The sequence below is a fragment of the Mesocricetus auratus genome, unplaced genomic scaffold, assembly GCF_017639785.1.
Source record: "Mesocricetus auratus isolate SY011 unplaced genomic scaffold, BCM_Maur_2.0 Super-Scaffold_100004, whole genome shotgun sequence".
Classification (NCBI taxonomy): domain Eukaryota; kingdom Metazoa; phylum Chordata; class Mammalia; order Rodentia; family Cricetidae; genus Mesocricetus; species Mesocricetus auratus.
This window is the reverse complement of record NW_024429189.1, coordinates 35240368-35264653: the sequence shown is the minus strand read 5'-3', so window position 1 is coordinate 35264653 and position 24286 is coordinate 35240368. Positions and strand designations below refer to the sequence as shown.

Below are 24286 nucleotides of genomic sequence, written 5' to 3'. Positions count from 1 at the left end.
GGGTTTTGATTTGTATATATACACTCAGCAACAAAACAGTAATTGTTTATTTTTTTTACTTTTATAGGATCAAATGTCCCTCTTATCCTGTCTTGTTAAATAGGAATACTGCCAGTCTGGGATAGTTAGTGTTTGAGTACTTATCAAGCGTTTGCATGGCCCTATGTTCAATTATCATCATCCTCATTCTCTCTCTCTCTCTCTCTCTCTCTCACTCTCTCTGTCTCTCTCTCTTTCACACACACACACACACACACACACACACACACACACACACACACACTGCTGTGTACCAAATATTAAGATGTAACTTTTAAACTGAGGAAAACTCAATACTACTATGTTTTAATTTTAATAGTGCTGTCTATAATTTCTGAATAAAACACAGCAGTATTATTATAAAAGTACATTTGTTTTCTAATTTTTTCAAGTGGTAGTATGCATGCATGATAACCATTAATTTACATACATAAATATCTCACATTTTTCTAACAGAATTACAGGAGGTCAGTTTCTAGAATTCTTAGGGTAGTAGTCATTGGCTGATCTATCAGGTATTCTCTCTCCCTTTAATAATTCAAACTTAACCCAAAATTCCTCCAAGGTGCTCTCCACAGTGCTTGCATGTGGCACCACCCCTTAGTATAGGGTGAATTCTCAGCAAATGCTGTAATATTCAAAATATACTCAAGGAGGAGAGATGTTCTCCCATGGCATATAAAAAAGTAAGAAGCACAAAATATAGTCTAATAGCAACATATAACAGATTATGAGAGAAACAGAAAATGTGAAATTAAATAATAACAATGGATATAAGCAGTTGAAAGATGAAAATAATTAAGTAAAATAATGAATTACACTCATCATGCCTTTTCAGAGAACTCAACAACAAAATTCCTTCAAATATACCTTAGAGAAACAAAAGAAGATTCTGTATTCAAAGAACTCTCAGATAGCTGAGGTGTCCTGGGAAGAGTATGTGCTGGGAATGGATGCTTTAAATACAAAACAAGAGAAAGAATTGGTAACCCAGTCCATGTTACCATATTTTAACTATAAGAAAAAGACATAAAAACATGAAAGAAGGAGTTGATAAATTAGATCCTGTTTTTACTATTTTTTCTTACTCTGCCAAAGCAAATGTTAACATATACAATAAAAGAAGCCCACAGCCCACAAAATACTTGCAAAAGACATATGTGATAAGGGAACATTGGCTACAATGTCCAAAAACACAGCAAGCTGATTTCCAAATGGGTCAGAGAATTTTGCAGATGCCACACCAAGGATATAGAAATTACATGTAAGCCTAAGAAAAGATGTACAGCACCATAACTGGGGAGATGCAAATCAAATAATACCTCTGTTGTCAACAGCATGTGTAAGAGGAAACTGAACACATGTTAGAACAGCTGAAATCTGAACCAGTGCTACCACCAACACCAGCAGGAACTCTCAACCCTGGTTGGAGGAATTACAAACAATATGTTCACATTGGAACTGTTTGTCATTTTCTTGCCAAATTAATCTCTCTTAGAATACAATTTAGTGATAGTGATAGTATTCTTTGGTATTTACTGAAAGTAGTTGAAATCTTATGTCTCTTCACACACAAAAATAATTGTTCATGTATTTATAGATGCTTTACTCAAAATTGCCAACCCTTGGGAGTGATGAAGAGGTGAATTAATAAGCTATGATGGCTCCACATGGAATGCACTTCAGGGCCCCAAAGAAGTGATCCTTTAAAAGATGTTGCTTCATCAGTTTTCATAGATGCTGCACATTGGCAAATATGCTGATAATTAAAGGATTCTGTACGTGTTTGGAAACAAGAGATCCATAGGAAATCTCTGCGAGTTCTTATCGGTGTTGCTGGGAACCTAAAATTGCTCTACAATTAGAGTTGCAAAAATCTAGGAGTGTGGCATCGTTGTTTCTATTACAATCAACTGCATCTGAAATTAGCCAAGGAAGAACTGATTTGTCCAACATGTGGTTTTCAGAGTCACTGACAAATGAACCACTTATCCAGAGAACAAACTCGAAAAATTAAATGCCTTTCAAGGATGTAGTATTCAAGCCCCCTCCACCTCCCACCTCCCACTCCTCTTCTTCCAAAGCAGAGGTCATGTAGATCTGGGACTTCAAAACATGGGTATGGAACTTAAGCTTCACCTCTGCAGGAGATGTGAGAACAAAGCAAGGTACTCCACAAAAAAAACTTTGCCTGCCTTAGCTCATCTAGCCTACCCTGCACTTTCTTAAAGCTGTGTCCTTAAGACCACCACATCTCAGAACCTACCATCCTCTGATTTCTTCCGTTGGAGGATTTCTTGTTCCAACTCTTTAAGGAAAATAATTCATCGCTTTCCCTGTCAAGTTTCTGTGGAATACAAACACTCACACACACACACACACACACACACACACAGAGAGAGAGAGAGAGAGAGAGAGAGAGAGAGAGAGAGAGAGAGAGAGAGAGAGAGAGAGAGAGAGAGAGAGAGAGAGAGAGAGAGATTCCGCTGATCTCTGCTCTGAAATTCTGAAATTCAGGTCCTTGGGACAGATTTTATATCCACATGAGGGGGTCTGAAATCTGAGCTAAATTTCCTTGACTCGTTTTCCTCCCTGCCTAGACCAATATCCATAGATTGCAGTCCACCTTCAAAAAGGAATAACCATTCTTTACCTCTAGAAGACCGCACGTGCCTCTTATAAGAAGCAGGTAAAAGACAAAACCACTTCTCAGCTCTACCTAAGCATAGGAAGGAACAGTTCTTGCCCTCAACCTGGAGTCAGACAGACATATGGAGGACCATGCTTCCTTGTACCCTTTCCTTGAGCTCCAGACCTTTGCCACTCTTCTCAACCTTGGAGTTCTTCTCAGGCTCAGCCATCAAGCCACACAAAGTGATTTCTCGGAAACATTAGCAGATTGCGCTGAACTGGAGGAAGGAAGGACCTTGGAGTAGGAGGGGCGAGGTGCGGGAAGGGTTATTTTAGCTGAGCTGCGGGCCACAGTGGAGCACACTCGAGCACGCCCCACCCAGTGAGGTGGCCGTGGATTCTAGACTGTGCGATCCCTTCTGCCCCTTCATCTGGCACACAGCACAGAGGCTGCTTCATCCCCAGCATCACTGCACCGCGCCCAATCGCTAGGTTTCCGCCCTGCTCTGTCTGCAGGTCTGGGAGGAGGGAGCAAGGGGTGGGGACCTGAGAGCCCAGGGAGCGTCGAGGAGGCCCAGCAACGCTACTGCCTGCCCGAGGGCGGGGTCGCTTCATCTAGGGCAGATTGGGAGCAGACTCGGTGCAGGCCTCCCCAAGGCTCCAGCTCCAGTTTCAACTGAAGGCTTTCCAATCCTCCTGGCTGCCCAGGCTGGGCTGGGTTAGTCCGGGATCCGCGGCTGGTAGTAGCAAGCGCTCTGAGCAACAGGATTTCAAAGAAAGAAGCAGTGGAAAGAAGTCTGGGGAGAGAGGAGGAGTTCCCTTTGGATCAGATTCCGCAGGTGCACACACCGGGTGGGCATGATCCGTGGGGCCAGGTTGCAGGTCAGTGAAAGTCTTTTTTTTTTCCTTTTAATCCTCCTTGGGGTGTGGCAGAAAGGGGACCTAAGGGTCTTCCCGGTTCTCCCTTCAACTGCCACACCCACTTGTGTCCATTTTCACCATGATTTGACCACCAAGTATTGTGCTAAGAGCTAAGAGCAATGAGGGTTTGAAAGGGGGTGGTGGTCAACGGAGAAAGAGATCCTACTATTTCAGCCAGAAAGCTGCTCCCGCAACACACACACACACGCACACGCACACGCACACGCACACACACACACACACACACACACACACACACCTGCGGCTTCTGATCCTATCGGTTCTGGCAATGTGCAAAGGAAAGGTAGCAATACTTCAAATCTTTTCCGGCTACTCCAGCAGAGTTACTACATGGGTCTCAGGACCAGGGCCAGCTCACACTTCTTGTCTAGCGGAAAAAGCATGTGTCTTATGGCTGGGTTTGCAAACACAGCACGCAGAAACAGATTAGCTGACTTACCTGGCAAAGATCAGAAGAGCTATGCATCCTGGAAAAGCACTGGCACATAATGAACCACCCCCTTTCTCGACAGCTTAGTTTTTCAGGCCAATGCTCACTGTATAGTGAAACTTAGATATGTTACATTTCATTTTGACTATGTATGTAGTACAACTGAATGTTGTCAAAACTGGGTGAAGTTTTCTCTTTGCGTATAAATGCCATCTAAACAAGATTATCAAACAAACAAACAGACCAAAAAAAAAGAAGAAGAAGAAGAAGAAGAAGAAGAAGAAGAAGAAGAAGAAGAAGAAGAAGAAAGCTAATGGCAGTTTTTGTAATAACAAAGCTTTACACGGTATTTTTTTAACGTTTTTAGCATACATAGTAAATGATCTGAACCCAATGGCAATTTTCTTCAGAACAAAGGTTGGGGAATATTTTTCAAAGCTAATCTGGAAAAGGTAAAGATCGAATTAAGGTATGCTTTTCATAAATGATAGAACTTTCTGAATGTAAGTGGATGTTGCAGGCTTCCTTCTGACTAGAAACATTTTCTTTTCTAACTCCTTTTCCTGGGCACTGGAAAAAGACATCTTTTTCTTTCTGTTTTGGTCATTTTCACATGTTTAAGCTAGGGTTTTAATTTTTACAATTTAAAGTAAACAGGGTCTCTTTTTTAAAAAAATATAGTTTAAAAGCCACTTTTATCTGATTTCGATGTATGACATTATCAAGATTGTTAGAGTAACTAATTCGCTACAAGATGCCAAACAAAATATGGTGTTTGATATAATGGAAGATATTACCAGATGTTTAGATCATGGATGCCAATTTTGTTTATGGTACTTTTTAAAAAAGCAACTACAATTGTTTAAAGGAGAGTTTCCCTTTAGAAGCGAACCATTGTGTAGCTGGTACAGGGTGGGTGGAGGTCTGGGGTTTAGAGCTGGGCTTTCAGTGTATACCTGATGCTGCTCTTGTAGAGAGCTGAGTCAGGTTTGGATGTCTGCCAAAAGCATCCTGCGTGCCTCCTTATCCTCCCCCCATCCCTGGGGGAGCCGCAGGTAATCATGGGAGCCATCTAGTCATAAGGCTCCTGTGGTTTTTGCTACTTGTTGCTGAGGTGATTTGGCTGCAAAGTAATTCAGAGCAGGAATCATAGCATTTTATTCCCTTTGTTAAACATGCTCCCTCACTTCGTCTATAGCAAGGGAAAATAATTTTGGGCATTTACACAGACAATAAACACATATTTGGTTGACCTGTATCATATGTGCACATGGCTACAAAGTGTGAGAAAGGTTTGTGTGGTATTTTTCTAGAACTTGTCACTCTTACAAAGGAGCTAAAGTTTATTAATGTAAATGAACCAGGCTAGGTGTCCCAATGCTAATATTTGATTTTGTCTAAATCTCTGTCTGAGATTTCTAAGGTATTTCCAAATGTTTATAATCTGAGTAGGTAACTCACATTTCACTTAGTGTCAAAGGTGTCTTTGATTTTACACTCTCCCTCATGACCCCATTTACTCCTGACCACCTCTAGAAAGATCTACCAGTCTTCCCTCCCAAACATATCTCTATTCCAACGTACTTCCCTGATGTATCTCATCCCCCTGAATTTCTATCTACACATTCATCAGATTAGTTCAGGTCACCTCATAGTTTACATGAAATCTTACTTCAGACTGAACACTTCTCTCCCCATTTCAATGATTTGTTTCTCTTTAATGTATTCTCCATTCAAAGCAATTACCACCATGTTTATTCTTTAAATTTTTCACTGCTTCATATCTGCCAAAGAAAATTAAAATTAAACATGGAAACACCAAGACTAGTAACAGCAAAAGCAAACTCCTACGGCATCCTGTTTACTTTCTAACAAATATAATTAGTTTCTACTTTCTAACCTCTACAGACCTCCATAGAACCCATCTTCTCCTTCCCTCCCTCCCTCCCACCCTCCATCCTTCCCTCCCATCCCTCCACTTGTGTGTGTGTGTGTGTGCCTCCACTTGTGTGTGTGTGTGTGTGTGTGTGTGTGTGTGTGTGTGTGTGTGTTTCTGTCATGCTAGTATTTTAGTAGCTGGAACTCTGGAAGCAACATCTAAACCAAAGGATGTCTCAAATGCTGTCTCTGATGCTTGTTGTCTTTTGTGTGTTTGACCAGCTCCTTCTCAGACCCTACATCTTAACTCAAAGATCTCTGTCTCCAACACATCATTGTTAACACCTTGCCAGAGTAGGTTGTCACCCTTTAGTCTTGATCTCAAAACTTTCTTTGTTCCCTCTGTAGTATCTGTTGTGCTTCTCAGATATTTTGCAATTGCAAAGCAAAATGAAAATATCTTTACTCCTGTACCAGGTTTTAGAATCGAGCTGGAACAAACAGGAGGAGGATTAATTGTATTTATCTAAATAATATTACATGCATACATGAATTATTTCACCATAATGAAGTATACCATCTTTTTTTAAATACAGTTTTTAATTTAAATTAGAAACAAAGTTGCTTCACATGTCAATTCCAGGTCCCTCTCCCTTTCCCTCCCCTCCTCCCATGCCCTCCACCAACCCCTCCAATATCCCCTCATTTCCCCAGGGAGGGTGAGGCCCTCCATGGGAGTGTCCATAGTCTGTCATTTCATCCAGGGCAGAGCCTAGAACCTCCCCCAAGAGTCCAGGGTAAGAGTGCATCTCTCATTGTTGGATGGGAGCCCAAAGGTTATCAAGCACTAGCATGTTTACAACTGTGTGTTATAACTTTGAAGAGATTAAATTAAAATATTTTGGGGTGCTATCCCATTTTCATCAGAACATGCAGTAGGGTGTTCAAAGATAAGTAGATTATAATGTAGAAAGACAGTGACAATAAATTTTATATTAAAGAATAAATGGCCGGGCGGTGGTGGCACACACCTTTAATCCCAGCACTTGGGAGGCAGAGGCAGGCAGATCCCTGTGAGTTCGAGGGCAGGCTGGACCGCCAGCCTCCAAAACAATACAGAGAAACCCTGTCTCGAAAAACCAAAAAAAAAAAAAAAAGAAAAGAAAAAAGTGGAATATGTGAGATAACATAGTTTCTCTATGAGTGGAAACAAATCAACAATCTCATGGTATTGTTAGACTAAGTCTTAAGGATTTGATAATCACTGAAATCACTATTTAAGATATTAAAACACCAGTTTCAATAAGTGCAGAGACCTGTGTGAACTCAGGGCATGGAAGTTGGCTGGCTGGGATTATCCTGAAGGTTCCTCATGAACTTACTGTTTGCTCCAGGTACATGATGAAATTATATTGCCAACATGAAGTACTTATTTAGGAGGGCTCAAAGAGAGGTGAGGGTTCATGAAGAAGCATCACCAATACTGGGACGAAGATCGATACTGATCCTGGTTAATGGTAATATCATATATAGGGAATTATATCCCTACCCCAACATTCTGAATAAAAAGTAAGCCTCTCTATTGTCTTCATTTTTCAAACAAGACTCCCCTTAATACCCACAGTCAAACATTAGGCAGATCTCGGTGAATCATGCAGAAGAAGGGGAGGAGGGATAGTAAGAACCAGAAGAGTCAAGGACACCTCAAGAAAATCAACAGAATCAACTAACCTGAGCTAATAGGGGCTCACAGAGAGTAAACAGATAAGCAGGGAGCCTGCAAGGGACTGATCTAGTGCTGGGAGTAGAAGAGGGAGAGAAACAGTAAGGATGTAAAAACAAAAATAAATAAATCAAAAAGCATTAAGTAAATAAGGACTGGAGACATTACTCAATGGTTAAGACAGCTTGCTGCTCTTGCACAATTCCTAGCACACAGATGGCTCACAGAATTCCATAACTCCAGTTCTATAGGAGCTGATGCCCTGTTCTGGCATTTCAGAGTACTGCAAGCACAGATTACACATATAAACATGTAGGCAAAACACTCTTAAATAGAAAAAATGTAAACAGCTTTTTATAATAAACAAACAAGTAATTTTGATGTTGGTACTTTGGTGTGAATTTCACTTTTGGTTGATTGATCAGCTTTGATTAATTTGTGTGTGGGGGAGGAGTAGGGGTGGGGTGTGTGTGTGTGTGTGTTTGTGTGGTGCAAGTCCAATTGGTTTGAGTTTTCTTTTTCTCTGTTAAAATTTTGGCAATATTTTATATTAAAGCGATCTGTGAGTTTTCATCAGGTATGTTGTGAAATTTGTTATTAAGGTGGCACACTGTCATAGTTGAGGGCTATAGTGGATCTGTGTACTAACTGAAGAAGGGCTTCCATCTTATTCACCATGAATAAGGAGCTCATTCTTACATAGGAACGCCTGCCACTTTCAGAACTACGTACAGTCAGATCAGCACTGGACATAACAAGGCTATCATAAAATGGACAATTTGTAATATCATAAAATATTATATATAAAGATTTGTGAGAGAGCTTCAAAGTATTACAGAATTCTTTTATGGTATCTCAGACATCAATTTTTGTCTGTTGCTATCCTACAAAATGGAAGTTCTTCATTGAAGATTTTATTTACTCTTTACTGTTTGCATTACTGGGAGGAAATGGCCTTCAGCAACAAGGAAAGCCATCATCCCTTGGCAGCTAAAAAAAAAATGTAATGAAATTTGGATGGTTGAAACCCTTGTGGGTGGAAAGGAGAAGTGCCAGACCATAATAAAGAGGGAAGGAAAGGGAAGCCCTTGAATAGTGCCAGAAAATACTCTGACAGATAAATGTGGATTGGCACAACGTATAGAGTGGAGTTCTTTTCTGATCTTTTAGTCCCACTGAGGACATGGCCCTTTCCTGTTCTTTATTTAAAATAATAATTCATGATAAATTAAACACACTGTCATTGTTTATTTAATGCAGAATAATTAACTTTTTGGATTTTAAAAGTGATACAGACAAACTACCATATATTGTTAAAAATCTTTAATTGTACTTTCAATGCTAGTTACTCTATGTGTCAAAGGTTGAGAGCACTGTGATTGCTCATAAATGTCTTTAAAATAACTGCTTAATATTTTTAAACAAAGCTTTCTGATTCATCTATAAATATTACAATAAAATTCAAATGTTCCTATCATTTTTCACTTATATATTTAGAAGAAATAGGTGTATTTTCTAGGACTCCACTCTGCAGTAAGAAAATGTCTTTTCTAATTCTTTTTTCCTTCTTTTGTCCTCTGTCCTACAACTCTTTGTGAACATTTGACATACATGCCACTGCATACTGCACTTTCATGTCAAATAATATACACAAAAAGAAAATTGAGTTTGCAAATGAAGATTAATAATATGAAACAGGCGCCTTAAGATATATGTACCAGGACATTTCCACTGTGACATTTTAATGAAATTTTGTCTTTGTCACCTGCCAAACTAGACTCCATGGTGGCTACTCAGTGGTTTTTGAAAAATTGGGATAATTTTACTCATTATATTCTTAACAATTTTGCAAATTGCTCATAAGGCATACATTTTTAAACCCAAAGTAATTGGGATAAAATATAATGTGTTTTGAGGGTCAATATTTTAGGGAGTCAAAATGAAATAAATGTATATATTCAATTAAATATCAGCAAGTAAATCAGATAAAATAAATGTTTATCATATTTCATGCACTGATTTAAATTCTATTAAGTAGTTATCCTTTCAAGTCTATTGGATACTACTTACTAAAGAACATGAGATAAAGAAATATATTGTAAATAGAATGCTTTGATGACAAATTGTGCTTTTACTTTCTCTGGTATTATAATTTAACATTATTTCTAGATTAGATACAATGAATCCAGTTACTATAAATGATCCTTGTAAAGAATAAAATATTTCAAAGTAAAGGATTTGTTTTCCACTCAGCATAATTCATGTTTTAACAACAGGGCATTGCTATGAAAGCCCAGATGAGCCTAGACCTCAAGACCCTCTTTTCTTACTTGTAGCTTCTAGTTAGTAGGAAACCAGTATATGATACAACACCTAGATACATAAACCTTGCCTTGTTACTCTGTGCAAACTCCTCAGCTCCTGGTAGTTCATGTAGAGAGAAGGTAAGTGGCATCTTCTGGGATCAATTGGAATCAAAGTCCTTATGATCCCATCATATCATTTGACAGAATTTCAAAAATAAACTTAAATAGAATGGCTATGAAATGTGCCTCTGAAAATTCCTATTATATCCATATTATATTCCAGAATCATTGTAACTTATTTTTATTCTATGCTAAAATCACAAAAAAATATATTTGTATTTACTATAGTGAGACAACTTTCTGTTCTAGATTTTTGTGTTCTTACTTTGAATTGTAGTTAAATATAATATCTCAAATTCAGTTTCAACCTCTTCTAAGCCATCAGTATCTACTTTTAAGGACTGCTAAAGAAACTAGTTGTATATGACTAAAGTATATAGACAAATAAATATTCAGTCATTTTGCTGTATGCACATGATAAATGACATTCAAGGACAATGATTATGAATTTGGTGAGCTAGTGTCTTATAATAAGAATGTATGATTATATTTTAAATATAAATGATAATACAGCTAAATAATTTTATTTTTAAATAGATTCCCATGATTATTGATGAGGTTTTTCTCTAGGCATGTTTAAAGGCAATTACCACGTTTCATTTCTAAGTTCGTACCATTTCATTTTGAGCATGTTTAACATTCAGTTGGCTAAATATTTGGGTAAAGGTCATTGGTGACATTTTATGAAGTATCTAAATTTAAATTGGAAAAGGTGGATGAATATTTAAAATAACTTGATAATTGCCCCCTCTTTATTTCCGTCACACTTTAGAACATGCACTATCATAACTACACATTAAAGAAGAGTGTTCAATGAAGGAAGTTATCTGTCAGATGTTCTGCTAGCAATAGTTAGCTATTGATATTGCTGTTATTTGTCCCAATATGGTCTCACTGTGTAACCCAGAATTACCTCTTACTCATAATGCCCCTATTCCTATTTGCTGGGGATCAATGGTCTCTGTGTGAGTAAATGAGTGTGTGTGTGTGTGTGTGTGTGTGTGTACTTTATATAATTGTCAGTGTGCATGTGTTGAACATGTGCTCACATGTCTACAGAGGTCAGAGTTTACTTTGGGTGTCTTCTTTCCCCACTTTCTGCTTATTTATTTATTTGCAACAGTTTCACTGAACCTAGAGCTTGTTTCAGGTTGGCTGGCTGGTCAACAAGCTCTAAGGATCTGCTTGATCTGCTTGTTTCTGTCTTGTTCATCCTGAGGTTACAGACGGTCACCACCTGACTTTTAAATGGTTATAGGGAATCTGAACTCATGTCCTCATGTTTACCCAGCAGACACTTTATAGATGGAGCCATCTCCCAGACTATCAAAAGTATTTTTTTAGTCAAAAAGAAACATATTTTATGTATATATATATACATATATATAATTCATATGTTTGAGTGTAGTTACGTGTACATCATTGTGTATATGTGGAAGCCAAAGAACAAATTTTGGAAGTCAATTTTCTTCATCCACCATGTGCTGTAGAGATTGAACTCATGCCATAAGGCTTGTATAGCAAGTGCCTATATCTGCTGAGACACTTCTCTACCTATAATACTTTTAAGGGAAATTTTGAAAAGCATATGTATGGAAATTTCTCACCTATAAATGCCATTCAATTTACTCTAATAATTACTCCCCAAAATATATCTCAGAACTTTCAAAGAAGTAAACTGTGTTTCTGGGCATAGATATCACAATCTCCATTCTTATGATATATTAATAAAATTCAGAACCTTGTAATGTAATCATTAAATAAGGTTAATAGTTTAACAGATTGTATTCAGTGTTTTCCTCGGAAACCCACAATTCTTCAATTACACAAAATGGTGATCCATATGTTGCAGGAAATTGGATAACACTACTATGAAGACATTAGAAAACAAACATAATAAGAACTTAGCTGTTAGGGTGGACATGGGTGACAATATTTACATGTGGCTGAAGTTACTAACAGTAACTGTAATAGTTTAGTAGTCTTACTTATGAAGATCTCATTTATACTGAGCAGATCATCAATAATTTGCAGCTGTCATCTTTGAATGGCCTCCGTCACTCTTTAAGGTAATTATATTAATATGTAGAAATTATTCATGTCTCCAAAAGTTCAGTGACTTCCAAATTTTAGTGATGAGAATATTTTTAATGCTAAAAAATATGTATTTGGCTAGAAAGGTAACTTAGTTGATGAATAGTTGCCTTCCATGAGGACCTGAGTTTGACTGCTAGAATCTATTTAAAGTGAGATGGCAGTATTGGCTTGTGTTTTAAATATTGTTGTTAGAAACATGAGGATCCTGAAAATCCACCTAGGTGGTGAGTTCCAGTCCAGTGAAAGACTCTGTCTCAAATCAAAACAACCAAAGAAAAATCCAGTCTTGTAAAAGGTACATAACGCCTAATAAACAACACCCAAAGTTTTATTTCAGTCTTTTTATGCATATGCACGTACAAACAAACACACTTATATACACATTGACACACATTTGTCATATGGAATATATACACACACACAAATGCTGCTCACACACAGAGACATGTAAACACCCTTCTCTCTATGTATGTATGTATGTATGTATGTATGTATGATATATATATATATGGACATTTATATATATTTGAACATATTCAACACAGAAACATAGAAACATCTGATAGTTAAGCTAATTATTCAATAAAAACTTTTAAATACATATTGGGGCTAAAATAATCTATATCTGTAATTAAATAGATCAATTCACATAACTATGATACTAAAGAAAAAGGGTAAATAGGGAGATGGAAAAATGCCTAATGTTCATCTTACACTTGTAGAGTGCCTCTGAATTAAACTGAAGTTGAAACTTGGGTTGAAATTTGGAAAGAGCAACTATATATATGAAATGTTGTCGTGTTACTTTAGAAGTCAAGCAACTGTTGGTATGAGGTGACCATATGAGGTGACCGTATTACTACAGTAATATGTTGTTTAATGTGCAAGAGAAAAAGGAATCTTTCCAAGGTACGCATGAGTTGAATCAAGAACCATTGTATCATGAAATATCTGGCAATAAATAAATAAAAGACATGTAATGAAACATATGTGATATTCTGGATTAGGAGATCAAAAAATAGAGGAAATAAGATAATCTTGCAAAAGACAAAGGAAGATGAGGATAGTGTTTATTTGAAGAAATTTTGTGGCTTGAGAAGTAAGATATTTTTAATTAATGGAATATGAATATTTCTAGCATTGAAAAATTGCAATACTCAAATGTTGCCTAAATTATAGTACTTATCCTTACAGTCACAGTCAATTATCCATGTAAATTAGTTTCTTAGCATTAGTAATTCAATAAGATTACCCTTAAGAGATTTAGAAATATTTTTAAAAGATGAATTCATTTTAAATTATGGTCTTAATAGTTGTGTTTGCAAGTTACTCTTTAACATTTCTTATTGATAGAGTTCAAGCTAGCCTGGGCCACATAGTGAGAACTTGTGTCAAAAGACAACAGAGAGTTTGACCTCTTAATTCTGTGATATAGCCTAATCTCTAAAGTGACCATGGACTTGGACCTTGTTCTCTAGATTGCTAAGGTATAAGCAGATAAGCAGATAAGAAGATTTCTCTTCACAGTTGGTAAGACAACTTGTATGATCTTGGCAAGAATCCTAAAATGGTGTAACCACTATTTAAAATACCATGGCCTCTTTAAAATATGTCTTTGACTCTTTCGCCTGCTCTTGGGACTCTTTTCCTCCTCTTGGGTTTCCTCAGCCAGTCTTGATGTGAGTGCTTTTGCCTTGTCTTGTTGTGTTTAGCTGTTGTCTCCTGGAGGCCTGCTTTGTTCCGAAAGGAAATGGGAGAAGTAGATCTGGGGGAGAACTGACATGGGAGCAGAGCTGGAAGTAGTGGAAGAAATGGAAACTGTGTCGGGATCCATTTTATGAGAGGAAAATATTTTCATTAAAAATATCAAGGCCAGGCTGGACCGACAGCCTCCAAAACAATACAGAGAAACCCTGTCTCGTAAAACCAAAAAACAAAATTAAAAATATAGTTACCATTATGTATAAATCCAATCCTGGGTTTCTAATCAAAGGAATTGAAATCAGAACCTCAAAAATATATCACTTCACTATGTTCATGGAGAGTTACTTAAATAGTGAAGTACTAAGAAAGTCATCGAGATGAATTCATAAAGGAAATTTGGTATACATTTCCAAATGAGTATATTTAGCTTAGGAGAAATCTTCCCACTTCTGCCAGCATGGATAAACCTTGAAGACATGTAAACTAAAATAATCTGGGAGGGGTTAACCCTGCATCATTCCATTCACATGATTTATCTGAAACGATTAGACTCAGTAGGAAAATAAACTAGGAAAGTGGTAGAGGGAGTGTGAGTGGAGGGGAAATTATGAGCTGTTTTCTATATGTTTGAAGATACTTCTACAAGATGGATAAGCCATAGCTATCTGCCACACAATGCAGTATGTGTGGTGAACAGTGTAGTGCTACACACTTAAGAATGGCTTCAGGTTCTACAATGGAATACAGCAGTACAGTTATTATGTAACGTCTGTGAGTCCTTGGATGTGTTCTACAGTTCTGAAACAAACAAACAGCAAGCACACCCTCAAAATATGTCCATAAGATTATGCTGGAGCACATGATATTCCAGCTACTAAGGAGTCTGAGACAGGAAGATGGCTTATGACTCAGAATTGGAGAACAGATTGAAGGACACAGGAAGACCCTACCACACACAAAAATAAAATCATTGAGAAATTATATTCACATCAGAAAAAAGAAAGAAGAATGGAAAATTAAAGGAATGAAAAGAACTGGGAGGTGGTGGCACATGCCATTAATCCCAGCACTCAAGAGGCAGAGGCAGAGAGGCAGAGGCAGAGAGGCAGAGCCAGAGGCAGAGGCAGAGAGGCAGAGGCAGAGAGGCAGAGGCAGAGGCAGAGGCAGAGGCAGAGAGGCAGAGGCAGAGAGGCAGAGGCAGAGGCAGAGAGACCTCTCTGAGTTTGAGACCAGCCTAGTCTACAAGAGCTAGTTCTGGGACAGGTTGCAAAGTGAAAGTAACACAGAGAAACCATGTCTCAAAAAGAAAGAAAAGAATTGTAAGGAACTCTTGTGTATGGTGATGGTTTTACTATAAATTTATGCACAGATCTAAATTTATCAAGTTATCTGCATTAAAATGTATTTTTGTATGACACTTAAAATATAATCTATAAAATTACACCAAATTTTATTCCTAAAAGTGTTGCTAATTAGGTTATATATACTGTGGTTGTTCCTAACAGGTGTGTTAAATAAGTGATAAATATTCCTTATACAACACTATGGTCAACTTTCATTTAAAATCTGCTCTTTCCCAAGGAAAATTACTAACAAAATTGACAACTTGGTACCCATGCTTAGATTATTTTTGTTGCAACTTTCTAAAAAATTAAGCCATAGTTCAGGCAATTTTTCAAGATGTAAAGGTACCCATATGCTGGAAGCATAGAACTGATTCACATGACAATTGTACTCTGGTGTCTGCAAGTAAGCTGTGGTCTGTGCCTCCCCAAACAGAGTCATGCTTCTTTTAAACTCGTTTCTTGAGAATTTCATGTTTGTGTATAATGCAATATATGATATCTAATCCCTCTCCAAACTTCCTCTATATCTCCCCTAACCTGTCCCTTCACAATTACATTTTTTTTGATAAGCCATTACATTCAGTTAGAGGTACCCTTTTTTCATGGGTTATGAAGCCATCTAGATTATGAGAAACTTGCCAATGTCATATTCCCAGGAAAGAACAACTTTCCCTGCCCAACAGCAATTCATTGTCAATATTCCTCAGTAACTGGTGGAGCCTAGAGACCATCTACATCATGGTTGTTAGGGTTTTTATCCCACTTGATCTTTTATAGACCTGTATAGATTAACCACAGCTGTTGTGAGATTGTGGCCTCAATATCCAGGAGACAGCATTTTACCAAAGTACTCTCCATCCTCTGACTCTTTTATTGCCCCCCACCCTTCTTCTTCAACGTTCCATGAGCCTTAGTTGTGAGGGTTTTAACACAGACATCAGCCATTTATTCTCACCAGTTTGTCCAACTACACATCTTTCCATGGATTGTTGTTTGCTGCAAAACAAGGTTTCACTGACTAAAGTTAAAAAGATGCAAAGTATATGGTTATAAAAATAAACATTTATTAAAAAGTTGACAGCATTTCCATTTAGGCATACAATAAACAAGTTCTACCCAGAGGCCTAAGACCTCCACCATGGGCTTTTGGTTAGGATTAGTAGGCCAGGGGAGCTGGCCTTAGACTCAACAAGAAAGCAGCTAGTTACCCCATATCAATAGTGTTACAATTTTGCCAGTTGGTTAGTGCTGCAGTATGTAGGGTCAGTGCCAAATAAGATCACTGATGTCCTCCCCTGCCCACCAGCATCAGGCATAGCATCTCCCTGTACTATGGAATCTAACCCACAGCAAGGCACTTTCCTAATTGTTTTAAGATTAACTCCTTTATGTCCAGCAGCCAAAGTATGTGATATCTTCAAGAATTTAGTTCATGATGGCTAGTCTTGACCTAACATACCTGGGAAGATGAAACCTCTATTAATGAATTTCCCTAATCAGATTGACCTGTAAGCATATTTATGGAGCATTTTCTTGATTGCTGATTGATGGAAGATGACCTAGCTTATGGAGGACATTACCAATCCTAGGTAGTTAGGCCTGGGTTAAATAATAAAGGTAGCTGGCATAAGGCTGGAAGCAAGCCAGGAATTTGTGTTCCTGCAAGGTCTCTGCTTCAGTTCCCACCTCCAGATTTCTGTTTGAGCTCCTAAACTGGCTTCCTTCGGTAATAGACTGTACTTCATAAAGTGAAACAAACCCTTTCTTTGTCAGGTTGCTTTTTAATCATAGTGTTTATCACAGCAACAGAAAACAAGTATAATCTTACCATATAGTTATGGTAGGTAACAAAGATGTTTAAGACATCTCTAGATGCCTCCCAAAACTCACAGGGAGGTAGGTGTCCCTTGACTTGTACTGTGATTTTCATTTAATGACCCATGCCTGTTGGGAGTAAGATTATCCACCCAAGCAAGGCAATTCCATTCAAACTCTTCTGTAAGTTGTGTTTTGAAATTAGCTCTACTGCCCAACTACTATTCCACATTCAGGAAAGCATAGGACTTTCTGCTCTGTTTATCCACAATGGTAGATCCCAGTCCAACACCCTAGTATTAAGTCTTCATTGGATGACTGAGTGCTCATACTTTAACATGTACTAAAGTCGATACATTAAAAAATGGATCAGAGAGAAGCAGCTTAAATCTCTTAGAGCTAGTGATCAATCATTAAACACCATTTGGCAAGTCTCCCGAATGTGCAGGACAGGACTTGGCATTCAGGCTGGTGCTGGTGCCACTGAGGTTTGTGGAAAGAGAAGACCTGGCAGGATCCCAAAGGCCTGGAGAGGGTATGCCCAGGCGCCTTTGGCTAGATTTCAGAAGCCTCATATCTGTTCTCAGCATTTGGAGTTTGAGGTAGTCCATTGCTGTCTTCCTTTTTAACCTCCATTTCTTCCTTGAGGATGTCTGTGTTGAGAAGTTACTCTGGTATTACTGCAAACACAGTAGATTGCCTGAGCAGAACATGAAGGTGTAATATTAGTTGTGAGAAATACAATAAATATCTCCCATTCCCCAACATCATATTATACAAAACACTATAGAGTAATGTAAGACAGGATAGGAAGATGCAAAGGAAGGAAGCAATTGTTAAGTTGGTCAGAAAGCAAAGCCAAAAATAGTACTCAATAGCTTTTTGGGTCTGAGATTACTATCCATGCCTAAAGGTGTGTGTGGTAAGTCAATGCTACAGTGACCTTCAAGGGACAAACTTGAGGAAGGTGGGACTGTGCCTCACTTTAACTCAATCCATTTCTGGAAATAAATAGCACAAATTCTCATGAAAAGTTGTCTTTTCCCATTTGGTTCATTGTACAAAAATATTTCATATTCTCTTCCTACTTGTAATGGATTGAGTTTTTGAAAGTTCCGTTTTCTGTTTGGGGAGAAATGGGTTAATTTGAGCAAGGTGAAGAGCATTGTGGGTAGCTTTGAGTTTCACATTCCAGACACTGGAACAGTATGAGACTAAGGTAATAATATGCATACTTTGAGTGACTTTTACGACTGTTGTTCAACATTCCCATGAAAGAATACTTCCAAGAAATAAACCAAGGAAATGCCCTGGTGTCTCCCCAGGTGTGACTTACAGGAGTGCCTTTATAATCCTAATGACTCCCCTTCTTTACAAATATTAGGACAGGTTTCTTAGAGGAAAACAAATACTGATTTGCATTTCCCTATTTGCTAGGAAAGGTGACTCATTTTTGAGATATATCTTGGACATTTTTTATTTCTTCTTTTGAGAACTCTCTGATTGGATCATAATTCCATTTTCTGAACTGGTCAGTTTTTGGTGGTGGTGGTGGTGGTGGTAGTGGTTGTGGTGGTGGTGGTGGTGGTGTGTGTGTGTGTGTGTGTGTGTGTGTGTGTGTAAGTGTGTGTGTTTTGACCCATTATTGAGTTCTTTATATAAAGTGTATATTAATCCTCTTTCAGATGTATAGCTGGCAAAGATTCTTTCCTGTTCAGTGGCTTCCTCTTCATTTGATTGATGGTGTCTGTAGCTGTGCAGAAGCTTTTCAGTTTTATGATGCTCCATTTGTCAATTGTTGGCCTTAATTCCTAGGCAAATGGAGTCTTAGTCAGAAGTATCCTATAGGATACTTCTAATTTTTTTTTCTCTAGCAGTTTCAATATTTCAGGTTTCACATTTAGGTTTATGATCCAATTGAAGTTACTTTATGTGCAAAACGATAATTGCATGTCTAATTTCATTCTTCTATAATGTGGACATCTAGTTCTCCCAGCACCATTTGCTGAAGATTACATTTTCCCTGGTGTATGTTTTTGTAGAATATTAGATTGTTTCCTCAATTTTGTTCCATTTGTCTGCATGTTTGTTTTTGTGCCAGTGACATACTGTTTTTATTACTATGGCTCTGTAATGTGTCTTGATATCTTGAATGATAATTCCTCCCGTTTTATTCTATTTGCTCAGGATTATGGTGGTCTTTTCCTAAGTAAGTTAAGAGGTCATCATCCTTTGTCTAACTACTTAAATGTCAGGCAGTCTACTTTCTACTCTAATCCACGAATGGTTATGATAAATAATAGTGAAGCCTAGGTTCTGTCTCACTATAATTATAATCTCCATGGGCTACAGCAAAAGGCTTTGCAAAAAAATGGACTCTCAGTTATACTTGCATGACAAATTAGTGCAAAAGAAATACTGCCTTGTTTCTTTAACTGGGAAGAAAGTCAGAGATGTCTACCACATAGAATCTTCAGCAATGCATTATGTGATAGTTAGTCTTGATTGTTGACCAGATACACTTGGAAAGAGAGAACCTCTATTGAAGAATTGCCTTGATCAGGCTTTATAGGTATATAATCATGTCTATGTGGGAATTTTCTTGATTTTTAATTGATATTGGAGGGCCTGATCTTAGGTTATCAAATCATTTCTTTCTTTGGTTCTCTTTATTTTGTTTGTTTAACTTCTTTACTGAGTCTTTTGGAGTTTCACATCATGTACCCCAATTCTGTTCATATCCCCATCTCCCAATATTCCTCCTCATCCCTGCTGCACACCCTCCCTGAGAGAAAACAAAACAAGGTAAGCAAGCAATCAAACAAAAGCAAGAACAAACAAACAAAAAGCCCCCCAAAAACAAAGCAGATCAAAACCACACTAAAACAGAAAAATCTCTGCATCTCCTCTCATGCCTCTCCATCACTTCTTCATCTCTTTTGGTAACATTGAAGGTCAGTGTGTCATATAGTATATCCCTTTGTCCCATGAGCTTGACTGGCAAATACTCAGTGAGTCACTTGTCTGGTTCAAGGCCTCTGGTTTAGTACACCATCCTCACTGGATCCTCACCGGAGCTCCTCTGCAGTATCCTGTGGCTACCCAAGTCTTGGAGATCTTGTGGGTAGTCACTATTTTCCCCTCCATTAGTTTCACAGTAACTTTCAGAAAAATAATTCTTTCTAAGAACTAAAACTTGAAGGTTAGAGTTTACCCCCACATATTTCTTACATGCTGGTTTTTGTGGAGTTTAAATTCTGCAGCCATCAATTTCACATTTGGGGACTACTGGGAAATGACAAGAAATGGTAGCTGAAGAAATGTTAGTCACTAAATTAAATTTTATAGTGAAATAAAATCATAATGTATGAGGAGGAAATGATGTTTCCTTCTCCTTGACCTTTGCCTTCCACTTTGGCATGCCTATTGATGTCATCTTTGTTCAACTCATATCTCAGCAGACATGTTGGTGAGACTTTATGGGTGTAGATTCTGATGTTACTAAGAGGACACAGTCTCACAGTAAACTCCCTGATCCTCTGGCTCCTACAGTCTTCCCTCTCCCTCCTCCACAATGTTCCCTGAACCTTAAAAACTTTTTCTTGAAACTATGTTTGTCATCCCTGAAATTACCATTTCTGATAAATAATACTCATTTAAAGAGTTCATTTGTTTGGTAAGTACATGTATTACTAATTATGAAGACAAAATGTCAATAATTGGGAATATATTCAAATAAAATTATTAATTACTTAAATAGTATTATTATATTTAATTTATAGATGGTTCTTGACATTACAGACTCTATCTTGGTAGCTAGCTAAACTCAATTTTCTTATTATGATTAGGTATTTTTATAATTAAAATGAGAGAAAATCCAAAAGGAAATAAAAATGCATCTTTATGTCTTTTCTTCTATTTTACCTACCTGACACTAATTAGCTAGAAAAAATACAGACAGCGATGAAAATATCTGATAGAAATAATCCCATTATGCTGGGTGGTAGTGGTGCACGCCTTTAATTCCAGCACTCAGGAGTCAGAGGCAGGCGAATCTCTGTGAGTTTGAGACCAGCCTGGTCTACAAGAACTAGTTCCAGGACAGGCTCCAAAACCAAAGAGAAACCCTGTCTCAAAAAAAATCCCATTAAATATTCAATCACTTGATCACTTGATGAAACAGCATAATAGTGAATCAGACTGATCTAGTGGGTATCTCATAAAAATTACAATGTAGAGAGGTCAACATTATATATAGCAATTACAAAGATAGTAATCCATAAAGTAGAATGGAATATTAGTTAATATGTATTATTGAGACATATTGGTGGCATGTGATTACAGGCCCATTCTGTTAACTACCTCCCTAGTTATTCCAATGTGTATTTCAGAATAACAAAAGTTATAAGCCACTCTGCTAAGGGCATGCACAAACAAATTTTCCCGGAAGTCATTAATTGGTAGATGAGATCTGGCAATGTTGGCTTTTTCAAAATTCAAATTCAAATACAATTTTGACTCCACAGTTCCAGTCTTGTTCTTTTGACTCACAAATGCCATGCCACACAGTAAAATTATTCAAGAGAAGGTCATGCAATGCTGGGAAAAAGCTTACATGTTCTATAGTGAAGGACAAGCTACTGACTTTCAATATATTTACAGAGTAAAAGCACATGATGCTGTTGTAATAAGAAATGGTCCTGTAAATATCAATACAGAGTTATTTTGAGGTTATAGTTGGTTTTGAAGGTCTATTTTATCTTTTATTGTATGTATGTGAGAATTTTGTTAAATGTTTATCTGTGCACCATATGTGTATTGATGCCCACGGAAACCAGAAGGCGGTGTCAGATCCTCTGGAACTGGAGTCACAGCTGCTGTGAGCCACTGAACTCATATTTTCTGCAAGAGCAGTCAAGGGGGGGGATACAATTGAAAGTACAGAGTGCAGGAAAGAGGGGGCCACTGTGTTTTGTGGGGAAGTGCCCTTATTCCTGAAACAACCTGTGATCTGGAATTCATCCTTACCATAAAAAAAGTTCAATAAGTATGAATCGATGCCATATTGTAATTGTTCAAGTATTCCAGGTGGTAAACAGTACCTAGACCCACTTTATAGGCAATATTCTAGAGTGTGTTGTAACTAGATTTTAAAAAATTAACAAGATTAAATGAGGATATTTAATTAACTCGTGAAATTGTAATGAAAATACATTTAATGAAAGTATGATGCATTTTCTCATTTTAAAATCCATATATATATATAGCTATAGCATACACATTAAGGTACTGGCTCAGAAAAATTTTGTTCCTTATGTTTGTTCTTCTGAAATTTTAAGATAAATTACAAACCACAAAAATACTAGAAGAGGATATGTCAAGGTGTTTCCCGAATCTAAAAATTGTAATGATTCCAATGGTGGTTGTACAATGCCTTGGCCCATCAGTTTAATAAATGGCATACATTAATATAAGCAAAATTCACAATTGACCAAAAGAAACAAAATCAGATGTAAATATGTGCATCTTTTACAAAGGGGGATGGTAATTTTATTATTATGGCACACATTCTAAATCTTATAATAAACGTATAAAGTTGCACATAGTGCACAAATAGAGAAAGATAAGCAGCATCTAAAGTTATGAAAAGATCCCAGTATCACTCATAAAAACATGTTGAATCTGTTTTTATAAATTATTTTGTGCTTTATCTGCATGTATGTCTGTTTACAACATGTGTGAAGTACCAGAAGTGTACAGAAGAGGGTACTGGATCCCTTGAAGGTGGGGTTAAGGGCAGTTAGCCTCTATGTGGGTTATGGAAATTTAACCATTGGGCCATCCTACCAAGCCTTACAATCTGTTTTTAAGTAGGTTCACATTGTTCTCAAATAAATACCACCATTAATTTTTCACCAAGTTTGATTTTTTTTCAAATTCACTTAGTAGTTAATATCATACTCTGCTCACGTGAAGCAGAAATTCCACTGCAATTATACATCTATAGGAAACACTGTGTTGAAAAGATGTTTACATTCCTATGTGTGTTGTACTCTAATCAAGAATGATAAGCCATTAGAAATCTGTTCTCTGGCAATTAAATTTTACATAAGGGTACCTTTGAAGGTTTAGATATGGAGAATTCACAGACTATTCCTAACCAACCCCCAATCCTAAAACCTCCCATCATCTTGTCTTCTCTGGTCCATAATGGAGATAGATGAATCAGCCAGGGAATTCTCCACCAGGGCAGCTTCTCTGAAACCACCGAGTCAGGAAATGTAACGAGAGTGCTCAGCTGAACCAGGGTAAGAGCATTCCTAATGGAGAGCTGTGACTTGAGAAATCGCATCCATTAGACAAAGTGATGAAATATGCATCAGTCCTTTGGAAGAGAGTCATGCATATATCAGATATCGCAGCAGCACAGCCCATGTGCTCCCTCTAATAGGAACATGTTTTTGCCTCCAATGTATATCAGCTTTTCCAGTACCTCAGTTCAGCTTCTGAAAGCTGATTTTCATGAGAAATCACAAAGTTGATGATTTTCTGTGAACTCTAAAGTAAAAGAATTTGTGTCTTGATAAAAAATAAATCACAAAGGAAATGCTTCTTTGAATTTTTTTGAAATTTGAGGGTTTTTTCTTTATCTATTTTTTTTATTTTTTAATTTAAAGTAGAAACAGGCTTGTTTTACATGTCAATCCCATTTCCCTTTCCCTCCCCTCCTCGCCTGCTCCTCACCAACCCCCTTTCTCATTCCCTTTCTGCTCCCCAAGAAGGGTAAGGCCTTCCATGGGGGATCTTCAAAGTCTATCATATTATTTGGAGCAGGGCCTAGACCCTCCCCCATGTGTCTAGGCTGAGAGTATCCCTCTATATGGAGTGGGCTCCCAAAGTCCATCCGTGTCCTAGGGATACATACTGATCCACTACCAGAGGTCCCATAGATTAACCAAGCCTCCAAACTGACATCCAAGTTCAGGGGGTCTGAAACATTCCTATGCTGGTTTCCCAGCTATCAGTCTGGAGTCCAGGTTAGCTGTTTCTGTTGGTTTCTCCAGCCTGGTCTTGACCCCTCTCTATGACTGGATTCCAGAGTTCAGCTCAGTGTTTAGCTGTAGGCGTCTGCTTATGCATCCATCAGACTCTAGGATGGCATAAAAGGTAGTCATCAATCTCATTATCAGAGAAGGGCATTTAAGGTAGACTTGACTATTGCTTAGATTGTTAGTTGGGGTCAACCTTGTATATG

General features: G+C 37.7%; 1 protein-coding gene and 1 long non-coding RNA gene across 3 annotated transcripts in view; one reads left to right on the top strand and one right to left on the bottom strand.

Moving 5' to 3' along the window:
* The first annotated feature begins 3307 nt into the window (after positions 1-3307).
* Positions 3308-24286, top strand: part of Scn9a (sodium voltage-gated channel alpha subunit 9) — a 144344-nt gene continuing 123365 nt past the window's right edge. The window contains exon 1 of the mRNA XM_040745491.1: positions 3308-3552. The gene's annotated coding sequence lies outside the window, so the exon portion shown is untranslated. The remainder of the gene's footprint in view (positions 3553-24286) is intronic.
* The window catches only part of LOC106022141, a 163992-nt gene continuing 155964 nt past the window's right edge, over positions 16259-24286 (bottom strand). For both annotated transcript variants that reach the window (XR_005877170.1, XR_005877167.1), the window contains exon 5: positions 16259-17731. This is a non-coding gene — a long non-coding RNA (uncharacterized LOC106022141). The remainder of the gene's footprint in view (positions 17732-24286) is intronic.